The 13,421-nt window shown below is 40.9% G+C and overlaps 1 protein-coding gene and 1 pseudogene across 8 annotated transcripts in view; both read right to left on the reverse strand.

The window, feature by feature from the left end:
• LOC133540397 (tetraspanin-1) overlaps positions 1 to 13,421 on the reverse strand; it is a 192,996-nt gene that overhangs the window by 69,458 nt on the left and 110,117 nt on the right. For 6 of the 8 annotated variants that reach the window (XM_061882962.1, XM_061882960.1, XM_061882955.1 and 3 more), the window contains one exon: positions 5,114 to 5,216. The gene's annotated coding sequence lies outside the window, so the exon portion shown is untranslated. Of the gene's footprint in view, positions 1 to 5,113; positions 5,217 to 9,581; positions 9,796 to 13,421 lie in introns of those variants that run through there. The other 2 variants (XM_061882957.1, XM_061882961.1) reach the window with 1 other exon arrangement.
• Positions 2,998 to 3,689, reverse strand: LOC133540922 (phosphatidylinositol transfer protein beta isoform-like; annotated as a pseudogene).

The following is a 13,421-nucleotide window of genomic DNA, read 5'->3' on the forward strand; positions in this document are numbered from 1 at the left end:
AAACGAGTAAGTCAATAAGTAAAGAAACAAGTAAGCCAGCAAGTAGAAAATTTAACCAGCAAAAAAGTAAGCATGCATGCGAGCAAGTAAGGAAGCATATAAGCAAGTGTGTGAGCAAGCAAATGAGTAAGTAAACTAGTAAAAAAGTAAGTAAACAAATAAGTAAATATCCAGCAATTTAGTAAGCAAGTATCTATTAAGTAAGCAAGCAAATGAGTAAGTAAATATTACCAAAATAAACAAACAAGTAGGTAACTATTAGGTGGATATTAAGGAAGCAAATATTTAAACATTAAGTAATTAAGTTAATATATAAGTAAGTAAATATTAAGTACATGAGTAAATATTGAGTAAGTAATTAAGCAAATAACTAAGTAAGTAAATACATATTAAGTAGGCAAGTAAATGTTAGGTAAGTGATTAAGTAATTAAGTGAATATTAATTAAGTAGTTAAGTAACTAAATACATATTAAGTAGATAAGTAATAAATAGTAAGTAAATATTAAGTGACTAAATGATTAAATAAGGTACTAATTAAGTAAAGAAATATTAAGTAATTAAATACATAACTAAGTAAGTAAATACATATTAAGTAAGTAAGTAAGTGAATAAAATGTACATATTAAATGAATAAATATTAAGTAAACAGTAAGTAAACAAATAGTAAGTAATTAAGTAAGTAAATAAATGGAAGTACATGAATAGTGAGTACATAAATAAGTAAATAAATAGTACGCATATACAAAGTAAGTAAGTATATATTAAGTAAGTAAATAAATAGTAAGTAAGTAAATGAATAATAAGTAGGTATATAAAAATTAAGTACACATTAAGTAAACAAATAGTAAGTAGGTATATAAAAAGTAATTAAGTACATATAAAGTAAGTAAGTACATATTAAGTAAATAAATAGTAAGTTACTGAATAGCAAGTAATAAATTAATAGTAAGTATATAAACAGTAAGTACATACTAAGTAAGTAAATAAATAGTAAGTAAATGAATAGTAAGTAAGTAAATTAATAATAAGTCAATATATAGTAAGAAAGTAAGTACACATTAAGTAAAATAGTAAGTAGGTATATAAAGAGTAAGTAAGTACATATTATGTATTACTGTTTATTTACTTAGTAGTTATTTACTTACTTAATATGTACTTACTTAATAAGTAAGTAAATAAATAGTAAGTAAGTTACTATGTATGTTGTAGCGCTTGCATAGTGAGATATAAGAACTGTACACTACTTTATATTAGAAATGGCCTTAGCAGAGGATGAATGTCTCATCAAGAAGATAGTGAAAAAGAAGAAGCTTATAAACTATGGCATTGGCACGGACTACAGTGGCGGACGTGTGCACATTTTCAGGACTTATGCAGATCACCATTGATTGATTGATTGAAACTTTTATTAGTAGATTGCACAGTACAGTACATATTATGTACAATTGACCACTAAATGGTAACACCCCAATAAGTTTTTCAACTTGTTTAAGTCGGGGTCCACCTTCATCAATTCATGGTACCAGGTACCAGAATGTAAGTTAATATGTCTGCAAATGGGTGCCATTTTGCGGTCCTTATACACACACCATGGTAATATTTGTATCTTTGACTACGGTAGCCGTAATGGTCCGACAATCCATCCAGTGGTGTGGCTTCAAAGTCGTACTAAAACTTTTTGACAGATCTTTTGTGTAATGTTCTATATTTTCAATGGAACATTTCAACTGTTGGTGTTGTTTACTGGCATCATATTGCAGTCCACATGTGTCTGTAATGTGTGACTGCCATCTACTGGTCACACTTATCATTACACCATGTACCAAAAAAAATAGCTGCGAGGTCGGTAAGCACAAACAGAGTTATTATTGTATTCTGGGTTATAAGGCGCACTGTGGGTTTTTGAGAAAATGAAAGGATTTTAAGTGCGCTTTATAGTCTGAAAAATACGGTAAGTATGTAATACCTTCATTGGGGAACCGAACTTGGATTGAAACCTCATCATTTTGGGACTTTAACAAGTTGAAAAAGTTATTGGGGTGTTACCATTTAGTGGTCAATTGTAGGGAATATGTACTGTACTGTGCAATCTAATAATAATATGTACTGTACTGTGCAATCTAATAATAATATGTACTGTACTGTGCAATCTACTAATACAAGTATCAATCAATCAATCAATAGTTGCTTTCAAACACACAAAGTGTACATCATTATCATGTTAAGAAAAGTTGATCTGCACTCTGTGGACTCCAACAGTGAGATCATCCCGTCACAAACATAAGTCCATCAGTCACTTCGCCCTCGCCATGTATTCTTCTGGACTCTACAGCAGATCCTCCCCCGCTGCCTTTTGCTCTTGTTCACACACTTCCACGCCAACGCCAGCTCCATCTCTACCACTGCCATCTTTCCTCATCTGGCAGCGCTGCAAGCCTCCCTTCACGTCCACATCCTCAAATGAAGATTAAAGAGCCCAAACTCTCTCTCACACACACAATGTGGCTCACAGAATCTAAAACACGTTTTCATTCAAAGTTGCTACTCTGGGGTCCCGGCCAGGAGGATGCAACAATTTTAGAAGAAAGAAGGGTCCGTCTTCTGTTTTACTTTTAGGTATGGACGTCTTTGGAAGAGTTCTAGCTAAAGTACCAATGATAGTCTTACACACACACACGCACACACGCACACACGCACACACGCACACACACACACACACACACGCACACGCACACGCACACGCACACACACACGAGTGCACGTGCACACACGCGCACACACACAAACACGCACACACGCACACAAGCACACACACACACACACACACACACTAGGTGTGGTGAAATGTGTCCTTTGCATTTGACCCATCACCCTTGATCACCCCCTGGGAGGTGAGGGGAGCAGTGAGCAGCAGTGTTGGCCACGCCTGGGAATCATTTCTGGTGATTTAACCCCCAATTCCAAGCCTTGATGGGTTTCATTTTTTTTCTTTCTTTCTACCAGTTAGGCCCAAGTGGTTCTCTTCCTGTCTTACCCGACTTGAACATGGCGGGTCTTCATCTGGCTTGTAATGAGCAGAGGAAACCTGGCTGCTGTCTACAATGTCAGTGGGCACAACACTCACTTCCTTCCACGCGGAAGGGCCTAGTTTGTGCACATTTTCTTGTGTTCCAAGATCTGGTTCATGCCGTGTCTCGATCTTGTTAAGGACATTTTCTTGCATATACTCATTTGTCACAATTGTTCTGCACTAGGGGTAAGCATTCCAAGCTTTTTCCTGAAATATCAAAGCACCTTCTGGTGCCAAGAGCTTTACAAACCCTGGAACTTTACTCTTCAGGTGGTAGATGTTGTGTGTATACTGTCCTTTTTCATTATTTTCCACATCTGGCTCATTCTTCAGGACTTCAATCCCCTCACCACCACCCGTCTCCTTTTTACCTGCTTCTGCCACGGAGAACAACTTCCCACTTGATACTCTCCAACACTACAGTTTAGAACCACACAGTTTTCCCTGGTGACGACCATCTCGTCGTCATTCTTCCGACCTCACCAGACTGCTGTTGTCGCCAAATGGGTCCCATTTTTCTGGTCTTTGGTATGACTCGAATAGGAATGTGCTGATCGATCGGTATCAGAAGACAAGTATGAGATTTCGCTTGCAGATTCATGCCATGGAGCATACACTTGTGGTGTTGATACCAAAGGTAGTATCAGTATTTGATCGATACTTGAGTGAATAGGTCGATATCTTTATCTTCTCACAATCATTTCCTGCTTTTCCTTTTTCTACCGCTTGTCACCTTTAGGGGTTGCGAGGGGGTGCTGGAGCCTATCTCAGCTGCATTCGGGAGGAAGGCGTGATACACCCTGGACAAGTCGCCACCACGTCACAGCATTTTTTGTTAATGTTGATAATAAACTCAGGGACTAAGTCCTTGGACACAGGAAAACTGAGGGCAAAAACCAAAAGGTTTAAAAAATAAGTAAAGAGTACAGTAGTTTTTAAATAGACCTCCTTTTTAGACCAGTTGATCTGCCGCTTCTTTTCTTTCTCCTATGTCCCCCCCTCCCTTATGGAGGGGGTCCGGTCCGATGACCATGGATGAAGTACTGGCTGTCCAGAGTCGAGACCCAGGATGGACCGCTCGTCGGGACCCAGGATGGACCGCTCGCCTGTATCGGTTGGGGACATCTCTACGCTGCTGATCTGCCTCCGCTTGAGATGCTTTCCTGTGGACGGGACTCTCGCTGCTGTCTTGGATCCGCTTGAACTGAACTCTCACGGCTGTGTTGGAGCCACTATGGATTGAACTTTCACAGTATCATGTTAGACCCGCTCGACATCCATTGCTTTCGGTCCCCTAGAGGGGGGGGGTTGCCCACATCTGAGGTCCTCTCCAAGGTTTCTCATAGTCAGCATTGTCACTGGCGTCCCACTGGATGTGAATTCTCCCTGCCCACTGGGTGTGAGTTTTCCTTGCCCTTTTGTGGGTTCTTCCGAGGATGTTGTAGTCGTAATGATTTGTGCAGTCCTTTGAGACATTTGTGATTTGGGGCTATATAAATAAACATTGATTGATTGATTTTTTTCTCTTGTTTAGTTATGGTGTACTACTGACTTTTTTTTCACCCAAACAAATGTGTGCAATTATAAACACCTCCGCTCCGGACAAGCTAACCTCAGAGGACAAAGGTACAAACAATGGGAGACCAGGCTTTCTGTTCCGCCGCTCCCAGTCTGTGGAACGCTCTCCCTGACCACCTGAGGGCACCACAGACTGTGGATGCTTTTAAAAAAGGCTCAAAAACCCTTCTTTTTAAAAAAGCCTCTCTATTTTTTTTAGGCGTATGCATACTAGATTTAGCTATTAAGCTGTTCTAGTTTTTATTTTTTAAATACACTGTAACACTTTGAGGTTGTTTGCTCAATGTAAAGTGCTTTTTACAAATAAAATCTATTATTATTATTATTATTATTATTATTACTACTACTAATAGAGACTAAGCAACTAGTTTAATTATTGTGTTGGTATTGTTAAAATGTCAATGCCACAAACACTCAAAATAAATAAAAAAAAATTAGAGTAAATATGAATCAGTTGTACTCACTCATGGATGATTGGTATCATAATCACAGTTGCTGATCAGGAATGTTCTCGCTCCTTCTAGAAGAATACAAACGCCTCAGGAATCACTAGCTTTGGCTTTGGTTCTGCTTGAAGAAAATAAACAATTAAATCATTGTTATGTATGCACTCCAACTTATATTGTATTATTATTGTTATTTATGCACTCTCATATATATTTTATTATTGTTATTAATACACCCACATAGATTGTATTATTGTAAATAATGCACTCTCACACATATTGTATTATTGTTATATAGGCACTATCACTTATATTTTATTATTATTGTTATTAATACACTCACATATATTGTATTATTGTTATGTTTGCACTCATATATATTGTATTATTTATGCATTCTCACATACATACATACATACATACATACACACACACACACATACATACATACATACATACATACATACATACATACATACATACACACACACACACACATACACACACACACACACACACACACACACATACACACATACACACACACATACACACATACATACATACATACATACACACATACACACATACACACATACATACATACATACATACACACATACACACATACACACATACACACATACACACATACACACACACATACACACATACACACATACATACATACATACATACATACATACATACATACAACCATGCAAAACCCAACAGCAGTCTACCCCACATGAGGCATTAAAGATATGTGGTTAATAGGTAAGTTTTCAGTTTCTTTTTGAAGTTGGAGAATGGATACAACATCTTGAGGTTCTCATTAAGCTGCTTCCAGATCTTTGGTCCCCTGCATACGACACTGTGAGCGGTACAAGCCAGTAGACCATGTTTACCTGATATCAGATCTAAGTTAGGAGTGTTGTGGGCATGCTGGGGATGGTTGATAGGAACCAAACTACAGAGCCTAAGATTGAGCCTGTAAATGACTTGATAGGTTAAACAAGCATTTTGATAAATATTGGAGATGATATTTATGAAATAGATGAGGAGTGGGGGCATCAAACTTGGACATGACAGGGCCCGCATGATTTTCTTTTGCATGGATTCTAATTTGTGAAGGTAGGTAGGGAAGGTGTTCCAGCAGATGATATTACAGTAGTTTAGATGTGCTTCAAAGAGAGTTTTATACAAGGTAAGTAGAGCATAAAGAGGAAGATAATGACAAAGGTGAAAGAACAGGCCAACATATTTGGATCATTTGTTTAACAGATGGCTAATGTGACATTTGAAATTGAGGTATTTGTCAATGATGACCCCCAGGAATCTTGTGGAGTATACTCTCTGTATGTCCTGCCCATTGATGTTGATATGGCAGTGCTCAGTATTTGTCTGCTTTTTATTAGAACAAAATAGAATAACATTTGTTTTATCTACATTAAGTGAGAGCTTATTGCATTTGAACCAGGAATCCACTTTCACAAGTTCTGAATTGACAGTTACTTGTAGATGGTGTGGCTCCTGTGTGAGGTAAACACATTTGTATCGTCAGCAACAATTATTTTATTAAAAGTTTCGGAGGAGTTTACAAAATTATTTATGTATGGGATAAAAAGGAGAGGCCCCAAGATGGATCCCTGGGGAACCCCATCATTTATGGTCATACATGGTGAGTTGTGATCTTTTGACACATACACATTGTTACCTTCTGTAAAGGTAAGAGCTGAACCAATGGAGAGGTACCCCTAAATACATGTGTAAATATATGTGGGCCTATCGAGGATGTCGTAGTGGTTTGTGTTGTGGTTTGTGCAGCCCTTTGAGACACTAGTGATTTAAGGCTATATAAGTAAACATTGATTGATTGATACATAGTAAGTGAGAAAGATAGTAAATATATACTAAGTAAGTAAATACATATTACAGTAAGTCAGTAAATAAATAGTAAGTAAATCCTTTGATCAATATTTGAGTGAATAGATCGATATCTTTATCTACTCAAAAAAATTTCTAGTTTTAATTTTTATAAAAAATGTGGAATAATAGCAACATCCTGAGTTGTTTCCCAGGTCCCTTCAGAGACATCAGAGAATGCTGGCCCCCATGAAGACAAAGAAGGAGAATGGGCAGATCAGGACACCACAAACTGGTGAGAAAATACCACTTTTCCACAGTTTGTTTCAAAATCTTTCCCAGACTTTTTTTGGGCCAAGAGGTGATAAAAAGGTATTAAAGTCCCTGGCTGACCCCAAAAAGTCATAAAAAGCCAGCTTTTCAATGGATTGGCTTTTTGGCTGTTTTGTAATTTAGGTCAGTGAGGGTGGGGGGGGGGGGGGGGGACTATTCTGTAGAAATATTATTGAGCAGCAATTACAGTTCTCCAAATGATGATCCATACCAGCAGATGAGACTTGACCACAGTTTGGGGATGGATTGAACTCTTTGTCTCCTCCTCTCCCATCTCTTTTGTCCCTCGTGCCCCCCCCCTACCCCGCCTCCACCTTTGCCGATGGAGACGGATGGCACAGGGCCGCCGGCCTCGGCCCCTGCAGATTGATTATTGATCACAGGGACGGTGATGGATTGAGGGCTGTGGGTGGAGGCCGAGGTGCACAAGTGAGAGGATTTGAAAGGAATTCATCTTTAAAAAAAAGTGGGCTTGAGAAATGGCGGCGTTGATACCGACGGTCGGCGCCGCCAAACTGTCACGTTAGGAGGGAGATAATGACTTAATGAATGATCACGTTTATTCAGCTTTGGGACAGGAGCTGCAAACATTGCATGGTTACGTAGAGCTGGGCGATATGGCTGAAAACTATCAGGAAAGATGTCCGATATCAGGCCGCCGATATTATCGGCCGATAAATGTTTTAAAATGTGATATCGGAAATGATCGGTATCCGTTTAAAAAAGTTAAACGTATGTACAGAGTGGTACACGGACCTAGGGAGAAGTAAAGAGCGCCAATAAACCTTAAAGGCACTGCCTTTGCGTGCCAGCCCAGTCACATATTTACACACACAAGTGAATGCAAGGCATACTTGGTCAACAGCCATACAGGTCACACTGAGGGTGGCCGTCCAAACAACTTTAACACCGTTAAAAATATGCGCCACACTGTGAACCCACACCAAATTAGAATGACAAACACATTTCGGGAGAACATCCGTACCGTAACACAACAGAACAAATACCCACAATCCCATGCAGCACTAACTCTTCTGGGACACTGCAATATACACCCCGACTCACCTCAACCATGCACCCCCCCCCAAACTCGCCCACCTCAACCTCCTCATGCTCTCTCAGAGAGAGCATGTCCCAAATTCCAAGCTGCTGTTTTGAGGCATGTTAAAAAAAAAATGCACTTCGTGACTTCAATAATAAATATGGCAGTGCCATGTCAAATCCCTTCACTGGCTTTCTGTTCCACTCAGGATTGAATACAAAGTCTCCCTACTAACTCACCAGTGCCTCCATGGAAATGCCCCCCTCTACCTCAAAGAAGACTCACCCCCAAATCCTCCACACCACACCTCCGCTCCAAACAGGCTAATCTCCTCCGACCTCCAAGGACAAAGCTACAAACTATGGGAGACCGAGCTTTCTGCTACGCCGCTCCCAGTCTATGGAACGTTCTCCCTGACTACCTCAGGGGACCACAGACTGTGGATGCTTTTAAAAAAGGCTTAAAAACCCTTTTTTAAAAAAAGCCTTTTTTATAGATGTATGCATAGTAGTTCTAGCTATTAGGCTGTGCTAGTTTATATTTGTATTATCTTTTTTTTATAGACTGTAGCACTTTGTTTGCTCAATGTAAAGTGCTTTTTACAAATAAAATGTATTATTATTATTATTAGGTTGGCATTTTTTCCATAACTTGAGTTGATTTATTTTGGAAAACCTTGTTACATTGTTTAATGCATGAAAACTAAATTAGGCATAATAATGTGTTCATTCCACAACTGTATATATAGGTAACGGTTGATATCGGAATCGGTAATTAAGAGTTGGACAATATCAGAACATTGGATATAGGCAAAAAAAGCCATTATCGGACATCTCTAACTACCACAACATAAATGTTTTGAATCGGTCGATACCTATAATTATTGATATTTTTTTTTTAAACTATGGAAAAAAGGAACAGTAGGAAAACTGTATTAAATGTAAACATTCTTTCTTCAGTTTATTTCGAACATGAACACACTTAGAGCATGGTGTAAAGTGACATGGCCCAAAAATATTGAGATATTAATAAAAGGCCATATCACCCAGCCCTACTCCATTATCAGTATCGCAAGTGACAAAGTTGTATGAAGACACCATTTAACCCATTTGGACTCGTGTGATGTAAATATGTATAAAATGTGAGAGTAATAGAAGGTTAGGACAACATACAGTATTTACAGTAGTAGATGGACAGGATCAGAGTGTGCTTAAAAAGTGTTTTGAAGGCGGTCATGTGACTCACGTTTCCTGCGTCAGCCAGAGAGTCGCCGCTGCTCTTACAGAGGAGCCGAGGGGTTAAAGTTCAATCCGACATATTTTCTCTCCCTCAGACTCCGTTCCCACTTTCTTTGTGCTCGCCAACCAGCGTGTTTACGCGTGTGCACGCCGCAGCGTGGCCAGCGAGCATCGGCGCGCATGATAAAGGAACAGAAGGAGGCCTCTGGCTGCCACGCATGAATGTGCTGGAAGCAGATACCGCAGGAAATAAATGGCGGGCAGGAAGCTCGCCGCCACAGAGCGCCCGGCGTGCGAGGAAAGTCATTACTTTGCCATAATGATTAGATTCTGCTTTTTGCAGCTAATTATCACAAACAGTTTGTTATGAAGACGCCGCAAGTTTTTTTCCTGAGGGCCTGCGGATGCTTCCATATGTTCCGTGTATACTGTACACAAACTGTATGTCCCGTGCCCCCCCCCCCCCAGGCAGAGTGGGCGTAAGTCTCAAGAGGACAGGACAGCATGAAAGAAGTTGGCTTTCGGACAATTTATCACTACGCTCAAAACAGGACATAACTACAAACCCTGTTTCCATATAAGTTGGGAAATTGTGTTAGATGTAAATATAAACAGAATACAATGATTTGCAAATCCTTTTCAAGTCATAATCAGTTGAATATGCTACAAAGACAACATATTTGATGTTCAAACTCATAAACTTTATTTTTGTTGTTGTTGCAAATAATAAATAACTTAGAATTTCATGGCTGCAACACGTGCCAAAGTAGTTGGGAAAGGGCATGTTCACCACTGTGTTACATCACCTTTTCTTTTAACAACACTCAATAAACGTTTGGGAACTGAGGAAACTAATTGTTGAAGCTTTGAAAGTGGAATTCTTTCCCATTCTTGTTTTATGTAGAGCTTCAGTCCTTCAACAGTCCGGGGTCTCCGCTGTCCTATTTTACGCTTCATAATGCGCCACACATTTTCCATGGGAGACAGGTCTGGACTGCAGACGGGCCAGGAAAGTAGCCGCACTCTTTTTTAACGAAGCCACGCTGTTGTAAAACGTGCTGAATGTGGCTTGGCATTGTCTTGCTGAAATAAGCAGGGGCGTCAATGAAAAAGACAGCGCTTAGATGGCAGCATATGTTGTTCCAAAACCTGTATGTACCTTTCAGCATTAATGGTGCCTTCACAGATGTGTAAGTTACCCATGCCTTGGGCACTAATGCACCCCCATACCATCACACATGCTGGCTTTTACACTTTGCGTCGATAACAGTCTGCATGGTTCACTTCCCCTTTGGTCCAGATGACACAATGTCGAATATTTCCAAAAACAATTTGAAATGTGGACTTGTCAGACCACAGAACACTTTTCCACTTTGCATCAGTCCATCTTAGATGATCTCGGGCCCAGAGAAGCCGGCAGCGTTTTTGGATGTTGTTGATAAATGGCTTTTGCTTTGCATAGTAGAGCTTTAACTTGCAGTTACAGATGTAGCGACAAACTGTTTTTAGTGACAATGGTTTTCTGAAGTGTTCCTGAGCCCATGTGGTGATATCCATTAGAGATTGATGTCGGTTTTTGGTACAATGCCGTCTGAGGGATGGAAGGTCACGGTCATTCAATGTTGGTTTCCGGCCATGCCGCTTACGTGGAGTGATTTCTCCAGATTCTCTGAACCTTTTGATGATATTATGGAGCGTAGATGTTGAAATCTCTAAATTTCTTGCAATTGCACTTTGAGAAAGATTGTTCTTAAACTGTTTGACTATTTGCTCACACAGTTGTGGACAAAGGGGTGTACCTCGCCCCATCTTCTCTTTGAACATCAAATATGTTGTCTTTGTAGCATATTCAACTGAATATGGCTTGAAAAGGATTTGCAAATCATTGTATTCTGTTTATATTTACATCTAACACAATTTCCCAACTCATATGGAAACGGGGTTTGTATTTTGTAGGTATGTCACGGTATGAACATTTCTTATCACGGTTATTGTGACCAAATATATTATTATTAACGCGGTATTTTTAAATGTGAAAGCCAAGCGACTTTGACTCGGTTCTGGTCCCGCCAAAGTCTCCTTCAGCGTGGCCTTTCCCTCCCGAAGGCACTCCACATAATAGCATCAGCTGCAATGCCTAAAATATAAAAACACAATTTGTCTCTGATGATTCCATTAATTTCTAAGTGCCGGAGATTAAATTGAATTACGTTCCTGGACTTCAAGACAGGTGCGGTTTTTACTGTAAATGGACCCCGAAGGCAATAATGCCATTACTGGCTGATCCTGCTGGGACTAAATAGTGTTTGCTGTCGCCCTCGCTCCGGCCCGCAGGACCAAGAAAAAAAAAAAACCCGCTTCTGTTGTGTCCTTGACCCTTTTAATGTTATTCCTGGGTGCGACATCAAAGACGACAAACGGGCGGCGTGGTGACACCTGGGGATCAATTCCCCGTCAGTGCACCAGCGACGCTTACTGGAAGAGTTTCTCTGTAACTTTGTTCTCATCGCACTTTTCCTTTGGGGGAGTCGAGGATGTTTGTGTCCAGGTCGGCTCCCACTAGTTCAGCATTATAGTGAGTTGTATTTTACATGCACTTTTTTGTGGGCTGTATTTAGTGGAAAGCCGGTCCCTAAAAAATATTTGCCTACAATAAACCAGTCGGTGGTGGAAAAAAGGTTGGGGAGCGCTCATGTACCACTCTGGTGTTTTTCAACCTTTTTTGAGCCAAAGCACATTTTTTTTAAATGAAAAAATGTGGAGGCACACCAAGAAGACTATTTATGTTGTTGCTATCCTTCTTTGTGGACTGCAAAAAGTCAGTGTTCAAAAACCATCCATCCATCTTCTTCCGCTTATCTGAGGTCGGTCGCGGGGGAAGCAGCCTAAGCAGAGAAGCCTAGACTCTCCTCTCCCCAGCCACTTAGTCCAGCTCTTCCCAGGGAATCCCAAGGCGTTCCCGTGGCCTCCTACCGGTCGGACGTAACCGAAACACCTCCCTAGGGAGGTGTTCGGGTGGCATCCTGACCAGATGCCCGAGCCACCTCATCTGGCTCCTCTCCATGTGGAGGAGCAGCTGCTTTACTTTGAGTTCCTCCCGAATGACAGAGCTTCTCACCCTATCTCTAAGGGAGAGACCCGCCACACGGTGGAGGAAACTCATTTCGGCCGCTTGAACCCGTGATCTTATACTTTTGGTCATGACCCAAAGCTCATGACCATAGGTGAGGATGGGAACGTAGATCGACCGGTAAATTGAGAGCTTTGCCTTCCGGCTCAGCTCCTTCTTCACCACAACGGATCGATACAGCGTCCGCATTACTGAAGACGCCGCACCGATCCGCCTGTCGATCTCACGATCCACTCTTCCCTCACTCGTGAACAAGACTCCTAGGTACTTGAACTCTTCCACTTGGGGCAGGGTCTCCTCCCCAACCTGGAGATGGCACTCCACCCTTTTCCGGGCAAGAACCATGGACTCGGACTTGAAGGTGCTGATTCTCATCCCAGTCGCTTCACACTCGGCTGCGAACCGATCCAGTGAGAGCTGAAGATCCCGGCCAGATGAAGCCAACAGGACCACATCGTCTGCAAAAAGCAGAGACCTAATCCTGCAGCCACCAAACCGGAACCCCTCAATGCCTTGACTGCGCCTAGAAATTCTGTCCATAAAAGTTATGAACAGAATGGGTGACAAAGGACAGCCTTGGCAGAGTCCAACCCTCACTGGAAACATGTCCGACACTGGACCAAGTTCTGACACTGATCATACAGGGAGCGGACCGCCACAATCAGACAGTCCGATACCCCATACTCTCTGAGCACTCCCCACAGGACTTCCCGAGGG

This window comes from Nerophis ophidion, linkage group LG22 (genome assembly GCF_033978795.1).
Source record: "Nerophis ophidion isolate RoL-2023_Sa linkage group LG22, RoL_Noph_v1.0, whole genome shotgun sequence".
NCBI lineage: Eukaryota > Metazoa > Chordata > Actinopteri > Syngnathiformes > Syngnathidae > Nerophis > Nerophis ophidion.